The sequence below is a fragment of the Myotis myotis genome, unplaced genomic scaffold (genome assembly GCF_014108235.1).
Source record: "Myotis myotis isolate mMyoMyo1 unplaced genomic scaffold, mMyoMyo1.p scaffold_m19_p_7, whole genome shotgun sequence".
NCBI lineage: Eukaryota > Metazoa > Chordata > Mammalia > Chiroptera > Vespertilionidae > Myotis > Myotis myotis.
The window spans coordinates 52,023,146-52,038,353 of record NW_023416379.1 but is presented as its reverse complement, the minus strand read 5'-3'; the positions used below and the strand labels follow the sequence as shown (position 1 = coordinate 52,038,353).

At 40.7% G+C, this 15,208-nt stretch overlaps 1 pseudogene; it reads right to left on the bottom strand.

The window, feature by feature from the left end:
• Positions 1–9,540: 9,540 nt before the first annotated feature.
• Positions 9,541–9,643, bottom strand: LOC118660881 (annotated as a pseudogene).
• Positions 9,644–15,208: the final 5,565 nt, after the last annotated feature.

The following is a 15,208-nucleotide window of genomic DNA, read 5'->3' as shown; positions in this document are numbered from 1 at the left end:
ATTGTTTACTTATTATTCTATTTATTTTGGTCTCCTCTATTGAGACTGTAAACTCCTGGAAGGCAGAGCTCTTGTCTTCACAGCTCTATCCCCAAGACTATGCACGGTGTCTGGCACAATAGGAAGCACTCAACGAATATTTGTGGAATGAATATATCTGTATTCCACATGTAACCAGCAGAGGTGGATATGGTTCAGGTATTTTTCCTATAAGGCCCCCAAAGTTCCACATAGATCAGTGGATGCAAATAGATGTTTTAGAGAGGTATCACCCATCTCCAGCTGTCAGTCATCTGGTTTGATCTAGCCCAGCTAGGATTTCCCTTACACATGGAACACATGGGCGATGAAGGAAGGCCAAGGTGATTTATAGTAAGCCTCTTACCTCACATCCAACCACCATATCCATGCTCTCGGCTGTCTATCCACTGCTGCGAGCTGCTCAGAGCCTCTCACTGCAGTACCCATTCAGGCTGATCTGTTCAGCACCGACCTGGTCCAGTGTCAGGCCTTTCCCCTTATCGAAATGTACCTCCCACCTTTCCCAGTTTCTAAAGGCCCTGCTACTATGTGACAACAGGTGGTTAGATGGGTAAACAGGTTTCTGCTGTAACTTCATTTGTGGGTAAGAAGTTCTAGGGCTTCTTTGATAATAAGACCCGTCTAAGCTGTATCTAGGGGAGCAGCAAGCCATTTTTGAACTTACATGAATGTGGATTTTGTACATAAATGTGTACTCTTAGGTGTTGTGTAAATATTTAAAATAAGTTTCAAATATATTGGAAAGAGAAGGATTACAAAAACATAAAAAGTGAAACTTAGGAGATCCTGAAAAACAAGTTGTAAAATAGCTTTATATCGATCAGCTGAGAGTTTGACATTTCTCTTTGACAAAGTATATATCTATGCAACAGGAAACATTGCAGTACCAAAAAATAAATAAATAAATCAATAAAATAAACGCTTAAGAAAAGATCTCAGACTTGTATTCAGAAACATTCTTGGTCACGATCAAAACATGGAATGTTTTTCCATTCAGAAAAGCAGAGTCACCTTGTCTGAGTCATGACCGCCCACTTCTTCCATATGGGTGAGTACAACTTATTGGCTGAGGTTGACATTTTTCTAAAGACTTGTTGTTGATGAGTTCTATTTATGGCAGCAATTGAGAAAGGTGAAGTTAGGTAATATTAGGAAGGAAATACTTGGTTGGCTTGTTAAAAATAGAAATCAACCACTGTAGCAAATATTTTGTAAGGAAAAGAAAAAGCTGAAATCATGACAACTGCCTGGTTCCCCCAATGCCTTTCCTGATCCAATAATCACAAATCCTCCTCATTCTCCCTTTGCCTGGCTCTCACAGCACCTTATCCTCACTGATTTGAAAGTTCACATACTAGGCCAATGTTCTGGTCCAAGGTTCTGTGCCTCATGGCTACTGATCTTTCTCCTTAGAACGATATTTGTATAGCCCTCCCTCCTGGGTAAGACTCTGTCTGGAGATACTAGGCAAGCCCCACTCCCTAGTGTAACATCAATAACTCTACATCACATGGAGCTTTTAAAAAGTTGTGGTAAAACATACATAATACAAAATTTATCATTTTAATAATTTCAAATGTATGATTATAAGTGGCATTAAATATATTCACAATATTATGCAACCATCACCATTATCCATGTTCAGAACTTTTTCTTCACCTCAAACAGAAACTCTATCCCAAACATGCCAAACTCCCGGCCCACGGGCCATATGCAGCCCACAATGAATATTTTTGTGGCCCAGCCAATATAACAATATGTAAAAATTGTTTTAATAAAAATTTTGTAACTTAATTTTTACAATATCTTGTTATACATAATTATTAATAACGAACTACAACGTTTGTTAATGACTGATTACTATAATTGTGTTGCATTCATTTCCCTTATGCGCCTTAAGCGCAGGCACACCATTTCTCTCCACTAATACTAGCAGCGAATATTTTAGCAGCCGATTGCCATGTCATTAGTCTTGTACTGACTTGTTTGGTGTGCTCAACAGAAAATATTTTGCTTGCAGAGAACAAGAAAAATAGGTTTATTTGTGTTACGTGTGTTAATTTGTGCAGTTATTCAGTGTCTGGTAAGTCAATGTTCAAGAAAAAATATGAGTCTTTATTAAAATGTTCCATTACTTTATGTTAATGATTACTCATTTATTTCAGCCCTTTGTATTCAGCATGTCTCTATCGAAATAAACCTACATTTCTATAAAAATGGAAGCTTCTATTTTTTGTGGCCCACATAAACTTAAATCTTGTTTATTTGGCCCGTGTTAGCCTTGGAGTTTGACATGCTTGCTCCACCCAGTAAACAATAACTTCTCACCACCACCCCCTTCAGGCCCCAATAACCTCTTATCTACTTTCCGTCTCTATGAACCTGCCTATATTAGGTACCTCACGCAGTATTTGTCCTTTTGTGTTTGGCTCATTTCACTTGACATAATATTTTTAAGGCTCATCCGCATTGTAGCGTATAGAATTTCCTTCTCAGTTAAGGCCGAGTAATATTCTATTGGATGCATGGACCACATCTCGTTTATTGACTTATCTGTTGTTGACCACTTGGGTTGCTTCTCCTTTTTTCCCTTAGTGACTAACGCTGCTATGAACACTGGTGTGCAAGCATGTGCTTGAGTCCCTGCTTTCAATTCTTTGGGGTCTATTCCCAGAAATGGAATTGCTGGGTCATACGGCAATTATTTGTTTAACTTCTGGAGGAGCCATCACATGGTTTTGACATAACTGCACCTTTTATTCTCATTTTTGTTTTTGGTGCCTCTTCTCAAGGCTGGTTCCCCACACATCTCCTGACCCATCCTGTCTTCACTCAAGCTGCACACACAATACTTTTCCTCTTCCCTGCCGCCAGCCAGTCATGCCCTTCAATAGGCACCAAAGCAAGCTCTTTCTCCAATGTCGATAAACACCAGCTTCTGCAATCTGGAAGTGAAAACGTCATCATAAAGACGTGCTTTAAGTCTTTGCTTTTTCTCTAAAGAAAGCACACACCACCGCCTCTTTCCCTGTCACTCTCAGTTTCCTTTACAAGGGTAGCAACGGCCCCCTAAGAATCTCCGTCTTTCCTCCTCAAATTCCAGTTCCTCAAGCTCCAATACTCAGACTTGCTGTTTCTCTCTTCCTTTTGCATCACCCAATCCTTCCTCCCATAAACCAACCTACCCTCTCAGGATTTTAAAGTCCATGCCGTGCGTGCGTCCCCATCCTAGACTCTGTACAATTGAAGGCACCTGACTGCTGACCCAAAAGGAAGAGTCACTCTCTGTAAAGTCAGGGAAGGGAGCAAAAATTGTGAATACTTATATATTAAGGCACTTCCCCCTCGTCTATACTCACTTTGAAAATGATATCCACTTTCCTACATTATAAGAATATTTTCCCCAGATAAAAAAACTAAACTATATGAGATTAGATTTTGGGTCTCTTACTTCTTTGCTTAAAAAAACACCTCATCTATAATAATAAAAGCATAATATGCTAATTAGACCAGATGTCCTTCAGGATGACCTTCCAGACAAAGCCAAGGCTGTGAGGAAAGCCCAGGACGTCCTGGGTGCCAGAGGGAAGCTAGTGCCAGCAGCAGGGGGAAGGAAGGCCTACTCTTGCACAAATTTTGTGCATCGGGCCTCCGGTTGTTAATAATATAAATTTCTTGCCTTGGAATTCCAAATTTCCAATGCATTGATCTCAGCCTGCCTTGCTGGTCACATTCCCCATCACTGTCTTTCGTGCCTCCACGCCTCAATTAACAGACCACCAATTATTTCCCAAGCTGTCTCTGCATCTTTCTGTCTCCATGTATTCCTTCTTCCACTTACCCCCTTTACCCTCCCCTCACATCTGTCCAATGTCTACCCATCTCTCTAGTTCAAAATCAAGGCTGCTAATTCCACAAAACTAACTGTCCTGAGGATTAAATAAAGCAATGTGTACAAAGAATTTAGTGCAGTGTCTAGCAAGTACTACTAGTAAGTCCTAGATAAATACTATATAATAAATACTTTGCCCCATACTATTATTTTTGTAAAGATCTTTTTTATAATTTATAAGCTTTTTGATCTTAGTCATTTTTATATGTCTTACACAGCCTGTGTCAGTTTGCTCATTTAGCAACATATAACCCAACTCAACTAGCTTAAACAAAAAGTAGAATTTATTGGGTCACATAACTGAAAACTCTAGGAATTGGGCTGGCTTCTCCCTGCTTCTAAACTTAACTTTGCTCTCCTCTCCATATTTTAATTCTCAGGCTTTTGAGGAGTTTGGTGGCTGCACTAGCTCCAGCCTCCCGGGCTCTTGGGAGGGAGAGGGCCTGCTGTCCAACAAGCTCAAGCAAAATCCTTTGAGTTTCACTTGCTTCAATTGGGTCAGGTTCCCCTTTCTTAATGAATCACTCTTGACAAAGCACTCAGATGCTTTGATTGGCAGCACCTGGGTCACCTGTCACCAACTAAACTGCATGCTGCCTAAGCGGGTGGACCCACACCCACAAAAATTGGAGACATACCAAAAGTAGGGTGAATGGATGCTGGGAGCCAGGAAACACCCTAGTACCTTCCATAAAGGAGGTGCTCAGTACATTTTTAGCAAATGGAATTGAATTAGTATTCTCGTTAGTGGTCAAAGAATGGGCAAGATTTACTGCTCATCAAATGATAGTTGAAAAGGGGGAGGAAGCCTACACTGGTTGAACAGGTACTGGTACCAGGCACTGAGCTAGGAATTCAAATAGGGTGTCATTTGATTTAATCCAAGAAAAATCTGTGATCGCGTTGTCATTATGCTCATTTGACAGATGAGAAAGGTAAGAATAAAGAAGTTAAATAATCCTGAGGGGCCGTGCAGAGCTGCAATTCCAGCCCGGTCTGCCTGACCAGGCCAGCGCTCCCTTCCCAGTCGCCCTCGGCCCTGGGTTCTGGACTGCAGTTTCTCTCTTCAGCGATCACTGGGGCTGGGATTCTATAATCTTCCTCACAGACTGCCCCATGTTGTATAAATCTGAGGGGCGAGAAACTCCTCGATTTCCATTGTTTTAAGTGGAGTGCATTTCACCCTCTCTGCCTTCTAGGGAAAGTGAAAAACCACGGAACTCTCTAAGAAATCCTTCATGGGTTTGATGGTAGTAATTAAATAGCCACTTAATCTTTTCTCCTTTTGTGGAAAAGGGTTTGATCCCTTTAACCTTTCCTTGGAGAGCCTATTTTAAGATCCTTTGACATAGGACACATTTCTGCTGAAGCTCTGGACCTTACTTTTCAGCCAGAACATGACTTGAGGCAGCTCTCAGACCCAAAGTTTCCCCCACCTTCAGGAAACATGGACTCAGCTGTGTTGACATCTGCTTTCCCTCTGTGGGACCTCTAGTGCTGTCAACCCCCTCTACTGATGTGACCCCTACACACACACACACACACACACCCTACAACCACCACCACAGCAACACAGACACACACACACAACCACCACCACCACAACACATACACTACCATCAGCACCACAACATCCACACATATACCCCCACCACCACAACACACACACACCCCACCACCACCACCACACACACACACACCCCACCACCACCACAGCACACATTCATGTATTCCACTATCATCACAACACACATGCACACCACCACCACAACATACACATACCACTGCCACAACACACACAAACAATACACACACACAAGCACACAGCACATAATCACAACAACACATACAAACAAGAACACACAAAAGCACACACACATCTCAACACATACCCGAACAATACACACAAACAAGACACACAGACAAAAAAACACACTCACATCAATAACTTATACACATACAACGCAATACATAGAGTATATATATATATATATATATATATATATATATATATATATAACCAACAACACAACACACCAACACACATACTCCAGAAATATACACCTATCACAGTCGACACACACAAATACACAATAACACACACACACACATCAACATCCCAGGCCCATGCTAAAGCCATGCAAGGTTTTGCTTTTCAGTGGCAGCCGCTGGAATTGCCTTCTGTGAACTCCTGGTGCAGGGAGCTGCCTGGGATTCTTGCTCCTGTCCACAGCAGATTCACATCATTCTAGCTTTGAAACCTGGCAATCTACTCACTTTATTTCTTCACTCCCACAGACAAGAGAGGAATGTGATTTGCTATTTTTGAATTTCAAGAAATGAAATAGATATGAGATCTGTTTTCTTGATACCTTTGTCTCTCCATGCTCTGGACTGTGGAATGATCTGGCTTCTGGTCGAATTGGCCTCTGACCACTGGCCCTGACGTAGGCTCTTCTGGCTTTCTTTTAACATACCAAAGACAATTTTAAAAGAAGAGGAAGGAAAAAGAGAAAATTCTGGATATGGTAATGGATGATTTTGTATATGAAGACTTTTCTATAGTTGCCAGAATTTCTGTACTGAACATTTCACTTGGAAATCAGGGAAAATATCAATAAACATTAAAATTAATTCTAAATAGTTAAAATATTAAATAGTGGCCAAGTCTTTATCAAGCAGGTATAAATAAAAAGAAAAGGTGAATGGCAGTAACAATTGAACAAAGGAGAATTCATCATAAAGGTACCAGGCAGAATGGAAATATTTATAGTGATAAAAATCATATGAAGAAAGACTAGAATTAAATATAAATTACAAAATTGACAGGAGAAATCAACAGAAAAATAATTGTCATTAGGAGATCTAAACACCAGACTTTGACAATCAAAAAGGAAAAAAAAGGACATCAAAGTTTGAAATACTACAATTATTCAAGTTGAATTATAGGCAAATATTGAATTTGTTTCTTAACAACAAAGAATGAGTTGTTTTTTAAAGTATTATTTGAAATTCTGAGCAAAACAAACAATATATAAAGCCATAAAGGGAACTTTTATCTAAAATGCAACAAAACTAGAAAAAAATTACACAAGTTTAAATAAGAATAAAAACATAAACCCTCAATTACTTAGAATTTTTAAAAATTCTTTATAAGGATTTCATAAAAATTAAATCAAAACTATAATTAAAAGCTTTTTAGAAAGTAATAAAAATCAGAATATTATATACCAGCATTCATGGAATATGGCCAGATCAGTACAATGGAGTATGTTGAGGGTCTCAAAGACTCTCATTATTTAACCAGAAATAATGAAACTAGATGAATCATATAACCAAAAAAAAAAAAAAAAAAGAAAGAAAAAGAAATAGAAGAATAAATCCAAACAAGTAGGAATATATAAGAGAAGTAAATACAGCAATTTATTAAATAGAAATTAAAGTATACTTGATTAATTTAAGTGTTTTTAATATTTTAAAGGCTAACAAAATGGAAATACTTTTCACCTTTAAGATCCAGGAAAAGAGAAAATACAAACAAATAATGCTAGAAATGGAAAAGGGATATGAACATATTATGAAGGAGATTTAAATAGAAAAAGATATTGTATGTTGATCATGTAAAAATATTAATAAATGAATGATTTTTCTGGAAATTGTTAAAATTGATTAAATAAGTTATACATATGGAAAAAACCCCAGTAACCTTGAGAAGGTATTGAACAATTGCTTTCAAAATATCTCCAGGTCCAGATGGCTTAACAAAGAATTCTTTTGAAGGTTCAGAAAACATGATTCCTATGTTATGTAAACCATTCAGAAATATAAATAAAGTTTGAAATTGACCAAAAGTTTGTTTACCCATTCACTGGTAATGTACATTTAAAAACCTAGAGGAACAGCAGTTTCATTCCTAGAATTTACAAGAGCAATGAAACTTATATATCCACATAAGGACTCCTATGCACATGTTCACAGTAGCATTATTCATAATAGCTCCAAACTGAAACAATCCAAACACTCATCAACTGTTGAAGAGAGAAACAAAATGTAGTACACCCACACTAAAGAATTAAATATTAAATAAAAATGAATTAAATATGTGCTATTATAACATGCTGAAACATGGATAAACCTCAAAAGCATTATGTTATGTGAAAAGAGTCAGACATAAAATATAATTCCATTTCAATGAAATGCCTAGAAAAGACAAATTTATAGAGACATAAAGGGAAGTGGTTTCATTTTGTTTTGCTTTGCCTTGTTTTGCTTTTATCAATAACTAGTGGCCTGGTGCACGAAACTCATGCATGGGTAGGGTCCCTAGGCCTGGACAGAGATCAGGGCCGATTGGGACCTTCCTTACCCCGTCTGCCAGCAGCTGGAGGTGCCTGCCTTTGTTCCACAATGCATCCTGATGCTCAGCGCACATCACAGCAAGCGGTTGAACTCCTGTTCAGTCGAACTCCTGGGGGGATAATTTGCATATTAGCCTTTTACTATATGGGATTACATGGGGATAGGAGTGGGATCAGGGATTGACTACAAATGGGCTCCAGAAAAATTTGAGAGGTTATGTGGACTGTTATAAAATTGGAATGTCCTAAAATTGTTTTAAAATTTATGATAGTTATAAAATTCTATAAATTGACTAAAAATCTCTGAATTGTACCTTAATCAGATTTTATGGTATATAAATTATACCTCAATGAAGCTGTTAAAAATAGCTAATTCTCAAATAAAAAAAACAATACAATACTTTAAACAATAAATATATTTTTTAAAAATCTACACTAATAAAAGAGTAAGATGCAAATTGACCATACCTTCATGATGCCCACCAGCCAATCAAGAGTGAGTATGCAAATTAACCCAACAAAGGTGGTGGGTTAATTTGCATACGGGCCTCTGGGCAGCGTGGGAAGGCGGAAAGGTGGCTCGGCTGGAGGGAAGGCAGTGCCGGCAGCCAGGGGAAGGAAGGCCCATGCTTATACAAATCTTTGCGCATCAGGCCTCTAGTAATACAATAAGATTCCATTAACAGAGGTAAACATTTATCCAATTAAAAAAAATTTAGTGTGACAAAGATTCAATTCGAAGGGTACCATCATGCATAGTAATCAGGATATAAATTGCTACAATAATTTTAGAAAACAGAATTTTCAAAATGTTAATAGGTTTGACCCATTAGTTCCATTTGAGGAATCTGTCTCTCCAAAAATAAAGATGTGTGCTCTAAAGGGATGCACATTACAGAATTCTTTGTGATTTAACTACCAATTAGAACAGCCTAAATATTAACAACATTAGGGAGATGGGTATATAAATCATAGTACACCAAACAATGCAATTCACATAGTTGATAAAGATCATATTATCCAAGACTACTTATGGACATAGAAGGATGCTCAAGAAATAATGTCAAATGGAAAAGAAAAGCAAGGTCTAAATTCTATAGACAGACTAATCCTAAGGTATCTATTTATGATTGGGAGGGCTTAGGCCAAATGTTGACATTAATTTTCTGGATGATGCAATTATGGATAATGTAAGTTTCTTTCCAATGCTTTTTGTTTTGTATTATCTAAATTCTTTTTTTTTTCTTCCTATATGGGATGTTGATCTTGAGCCTGCAAAATCCAAATTTCTTTGCCTTCAACTCTTACTTGCCCAAAGACAGGGAACCACTGACACGTCTTTGGATGAGGGTTGTTTTATCGAAATTCTTGACAATGAGAATGCATTATTGCTTTATCAGTTGCAAATCAGAAATTCTGTTGGAAAACTGAAAATGCCATAAAGATAACAAAAATGAATAAGATGGAAATGAATTGTAACTCTCCCCATCTGTACCAAAAGCAGTTTTCAAATAGGAAGTACAAGGTCTAATAGCATAGGGACAACTGAGCCAACTTGGTGTGTGTGGCTTTATTTGCAGCAGTGGTGGATCTTTCGGACTCGGAAGCACTTTCCCACCTTGGAGTGAGGGGCCATGGACACCCTAGCCCCACAATGGTCCATAGTGGGCCTCCCATCTTCAGTGGTGATGTCTGTGGTAAATAACCAAAGCGTCTGTTTCAAAACATCACATATGTGGAAGACAAACACTACCACCCAGTAGCCACCCATGGTGGCCTCCAGGCCCATGAGTATCCAGAAGCATCCTGCTGGATTCTTTCTTACTTTGAAAATTCAGTCTTTTGTATAGTAACTTCAGTGTGTGCGTTGATTCGGGAGGCAGATAGGAATCAGAGATGCAAACAGCACCACCACAGGAAGGGAAATTAGGAGACAGCAACGAACTGAACTGAGCAAAGTCCAAGGTGAAGCAACCTCCGAGCTAATGAGTGGGATGTGCCAAGCCGTTCCTCTCTGAAGTCACGCTATTAGCTGCTCCACACGCATCTTCCAACCTAACTTTCTAAATAATTAAACAAATGAAAAAGAACCCAGATTCTTGTATAAAAGCTCTTAAGGCTTTGGTCTGTATTACTAATAAACTTAACCAGCCCTCATCATCCGCCTCAGCAGAGTGTGGGAGAACCAGCTAGTAACGAGGTTTTGCCACCCTGCTGAGTGTGCTCATTAGGGAAGCCACTGGGTTTGAAGACCCACCCCAGCCAATCTGATTGTGGATTTTATTGACATAATTTTATAAACAAGTCTTCAGACAGGGGTTCATCCTGATGAATCCTCCGAGCTCATTACCACCCTCAGGAAGAGATAAAAATAAAGGTCTAGGATTAAAACAACACTTCCACCTTAGGCAAAACAGTCTCCTGTGCTTCAGATTTCTCCCTCTATAAAACGAGGATAATGACATTTCCCTCTCCAGCTCATCAGCAGAGCTTGTGCGAAGTTCTGGAGAGTGTCCTTGGCAGTTGGGAAAGTAGGTAACACATAAGCCTGATTATTTTTAATAGCACAAAAATTATAACGGTGATGAATAGATGTCTGATCTCTAAGACAGGGTAAAAACAATGTGAAGGAGAAACATACATATGGTGTGTGATAAAGCAACTGGATATCTTGGAAATTCACCTGGCTTGAATTAGAAAGCCGTTCTCCCTCCATATTTTCGTAGATGTTAGAATTTATCTTAGATTTTCGTCCAGTGACATTTCACCATACAATCTTTAGATGCATTTGTTGCGGTTGCTACTACAGAATTATAACGACCTTAGAAAGATGTTTTTTGTCTGAAAGTAGTCAAGTAGCCATTGTATATTCCCAATGTGGGAACAATTTCAAAGCAGCTTGGCTCCTCTGCCACTCACCAATTGTCTAAGTGATTTTCAACTGGTGTGGTGTGCCACAAGAATATTTATTTGTTTGTTTGTTTATTGTTAATCCTCACCCAAGGGTATTTTTCCATTGATTTTTAGAGAGAGTGGAAGGAAAAGGGGGAGACAGAAAGAGAGAAACATCAATGTGAGAGAGACACATTGATCGGTTGCCTCCTGCACGAGCCCCGACCAGTGCTAGGAATCGAGCCTGTAAAGGAGGTATGTGTCCTTGACTGGAATTGAACCCAAGACACTTCAGTCTGTGGGCTGATGCTCTATCTACTGAGCCAAACTGACTAGGGCCACAAGAATTTTTAAAAACATGCAATACCTGACCTTTTAGTCAGGGGCACTGACCTCTTTTCCCTTAGATTGTCAAATTAAAAAAATGAAAACAGCCAACACAACAATAACCGTCTGGTGTGAATGAATCAAATTTATACCTTTTTCTTTTGTCAGATCTGTAAAAATATATTTTTTGGTATGCCACAGAATTTTAGTGATTCATTGCTGTGTGCTGTGAGATGAAAAAGGTTGAAAATCACTGTCAAAAGGCAGAAGGCGTTAAAATTGCTATTGACCACTAGCTGCATAAGCCCAACAGAGAGGATGTGCCTGAATTTTAAGGTAATTTCACGGAGCCAAGCTCAAGAGTCTGCACAGAAGCCGCACGTTGAAAAAGTGTGAAAGGGCTGGACGGGGCTCAGGAATGATCGGCATATCCCTTCAGACGTAAGTGACAGCATCTTCTGCTTCTACCCGGTTTCTTATTTTCACATCAAACATAAATAGTAAGTGAAGAAATGTAATTCAATAGCAGAGCCTCACATTCCTGAGATTAGATGAAAGGGACCCTTAGCTCCGAGACACAAAGACTTGGAGAGAAAAAAAGGCAGAGACTAAAGGATCGGAAAAATCAAACTTCTCTCGGAAAATCTCATGCATCCGAGTGGCTGATGTGAGCTTCACAGAGTCGCCCGGAGCATATGTTAGCCCGGGTTCAGCTACTCCATGTCCTATCAGATATTTCATATAAATAATTAAAAAGTTACTGGCTGCCAGGGCCAGGTTCAGATGGATGGAAGGAGAGCGTGGGTCACCTGTTTTCAGGCTGGGAGACTTAATGAGAGGGGGGCTCGACGGATGCATCGAGAGAGAGGATGCTCTCGAGAGGGCCTTCAGGACAGTATGCACCTCCAAGGCTCCGTGCCCACCCTCCCTCCTCCGGCCCACCCTTCCGGCTCAGGTCTTTCATGTGCTTATTTGATTCTCCTTTTCCAATTTTTGTCCGCATCGCATGCACATATGAAGGGACTCACACTCGCCTTCTAGACAGTGCAGTGCCTTGCTGGGCCCTATGCTACAGCCTCTTCTTGGACACAAGGAAGCCGGGGGTGTTTAAGATAACAGCATTGCAGAGTGCATACGGCCCCCACAGTGGAGCCAGAGGAACCTATGAGATCATTTGGAAAAGCTTGTGAATTCACTGCCATTTGCCTACTTGGCTTTGGATGAAAAGCAAATCTTAAAGCTGCTCAAAATGTGTCTGATTCATCTGTAACTGAGAATGAGACCAATCAGGGATAAGAAGTGAGTAAAATCCTTGTGATCACAGAGCCAAGAGAGCCTATTTTAAAGCACTTAATGTATTTTTTTTCTTAAAGATATATACACCAACTGTAATTAAGCTCCCCCTTTCCTTATGATCTTGGCAAGATGTTAAAAAAGAGATAGAGGGAGGGAGTCGACTTGCCAAGTGGATTTTTCTAAGCGTTCTCAGCCCTAATTAAAAGTCCTTTGTGCAAGGCCAACCAGCAATCAGATTCCTAATTAGAGTTGAGCAAACTGCCGTGGTGAACTGTGGGCTTCTCTGAACCCAGGAATCTGGGGAGAAAGTCTGTCCATCTCATTGGGGCCATCGTATGAAGCACATCCACACCTGAGTCCTGAAAGGCAGGACCCACAAGGCCATGGCACAACCCTATTCCCGCTGGGTCAACTCGGTTTTTGCCTTGAAATGGCTCTGTGGAGTCCTATGTGTCGTGCTGTCACTCCTGTTTTGTGTGTCTGCTATAGTGTCACCAGGAATTGTGCCTTTTAAAAGATCTGTTTATGTGACTTGAGATTTACGTATATTAAATGCTAGTCTCTCGTGGTTTATGTCTACATAAAGGAGACCATTCTGCCAGTAACTAGATTTCCCCTGGAGCCTTGGGAATGAAAATAGTAAATATGCACACAGTGCCTCCTACATGCCCAACACAGCCCTGAGGACCCTGTAAAAACTAACTCACTCCCCACGAGGACCCTAGGAGGCAGGTTCTATTGTTTTTTTCACTTCACAGGGAAGAAACTGAGGCCCAGAGAAGTTAAGTAACTGGCTCGAAGCCCCACGAGTGTGTGGGGGAGCCAGGGCTTGCCTGCTGTCAGTCAGGCTCTCGCCTCTGTTCCCGCCCCCACCGCCCGGGAGCCACAGCACCGCCTTGTCACCCGAGGGCCTGGAGCAGGGGAGGACCCGACTGCCTGGCCTTGTGCACGGCGCGCAGCTGGGCACCCCACTCTCCTCTGCTCCCCCGGCTCCGGCTTTCTTCCCGATGACTAAACGGGGCTTTCCGAGATCCACTTTTCCAGTGGAGACCTTCTGAAATGTAGGCCTTGAATAAAGAGATTATGCTGGATGTGAAAATAAAGACGGTTACTATTCTTCATCCCCAGAGCTGTGGTGACAGCAACAATGGCATTCTTGTCTCACCCAGTTAGGGACAGAGCACCCAGAGCCAGAGCGCCTGAGGGGGTGCCACAGAAAGTAATGCACCCTGTGGCTTAGCTCATCTCCCACAGAGCTCTCCGTTTCTTTACTTTTTTAAAAAAGAAATGTATACATCCTGAAAGAGTGCGGAAGTTTTCATAATTATAGAATTTCCATTTCCTCATGCTTTCATTTGGTTGAGATTCATACGTTTTAAAAGGTCAAGGCTCTTCATAGGTTTTCCGCAAATTAGTATTTGATAGTCTTTGAAAGAGATATATTTTATGTATAGATTTTTACTTGCATTAAAAACACAAAATGTAAATATGATAGGGTCAAACTCTTTAAATGCTGTGACATGCAGCTGAGTTCCCGCATTGCAGAAGAGAAATGCTTCCGCGTATTCCAGGGAGTTGGCTGTTTGCAAGGTATCTTTAGGGGGGTTGTGGGCATGATGAGGAGATGACAGCCTGGGAACAATGGGAGAGGAAGGAAAGCAAAGACACCAGCAGCCCTGGGAAGGGGGAGGGGAAGAGAAATGAGACTCGGGAGAGAATCTAGGGAAGAGTGAGAGGTCGCAGGGACAGGCTTTTTCCTCAGAGCCACAGGATAATGCTTATGAGAAAGAAAATAAATGGGCCCTGTAGGAGTACGAGCAGATGAGGGTGTCCAGCTGCTGGGTTGTATTTCCATCCATTGCTGAGAAGGGGACCTTCTCAGGGTGATGCTGGACTGGTGCCGGAGCTCCTGTGCCCAGCTTCTCCGGGAGGTGCTCAGACATCACCACCACATCCGTTCACCCATCCCAGCAGGAAGGGTTTGAAGAGGGGGAACCCCACAGATCTGCTGGCTGTTTTGCACTTTTCACATCGTGCTGTAATTGTCTTTATGCCTTCATCCCTCACTTGTCTATAAATCACAAGAGCTGGGCTTTATTCAAATTGACATCTTCGCCTGGCCAGTGGATCTGGAGGTCACAGTTCAATTCCCAGGTAGGGCACAATCTCCAGTTGTGGGTTCAGCCCCCAGTAGGGGGCGTGCATGAGGCAGTCCATCAATGATTCTCATCATTGATCTTTCTCTCTTTCCCTCTGCCTTCCTTTCTGAAATCAATAAAAAAAAATTTTTAATTGACATCTTCATTGCATTGTATATAGCTGGCCCTCAATGTTGTTTGGAGTTGATTGGGGGTTTATGTATCAACCACATTGCCCTACATGATGCCTTTTAGGTAGCAGT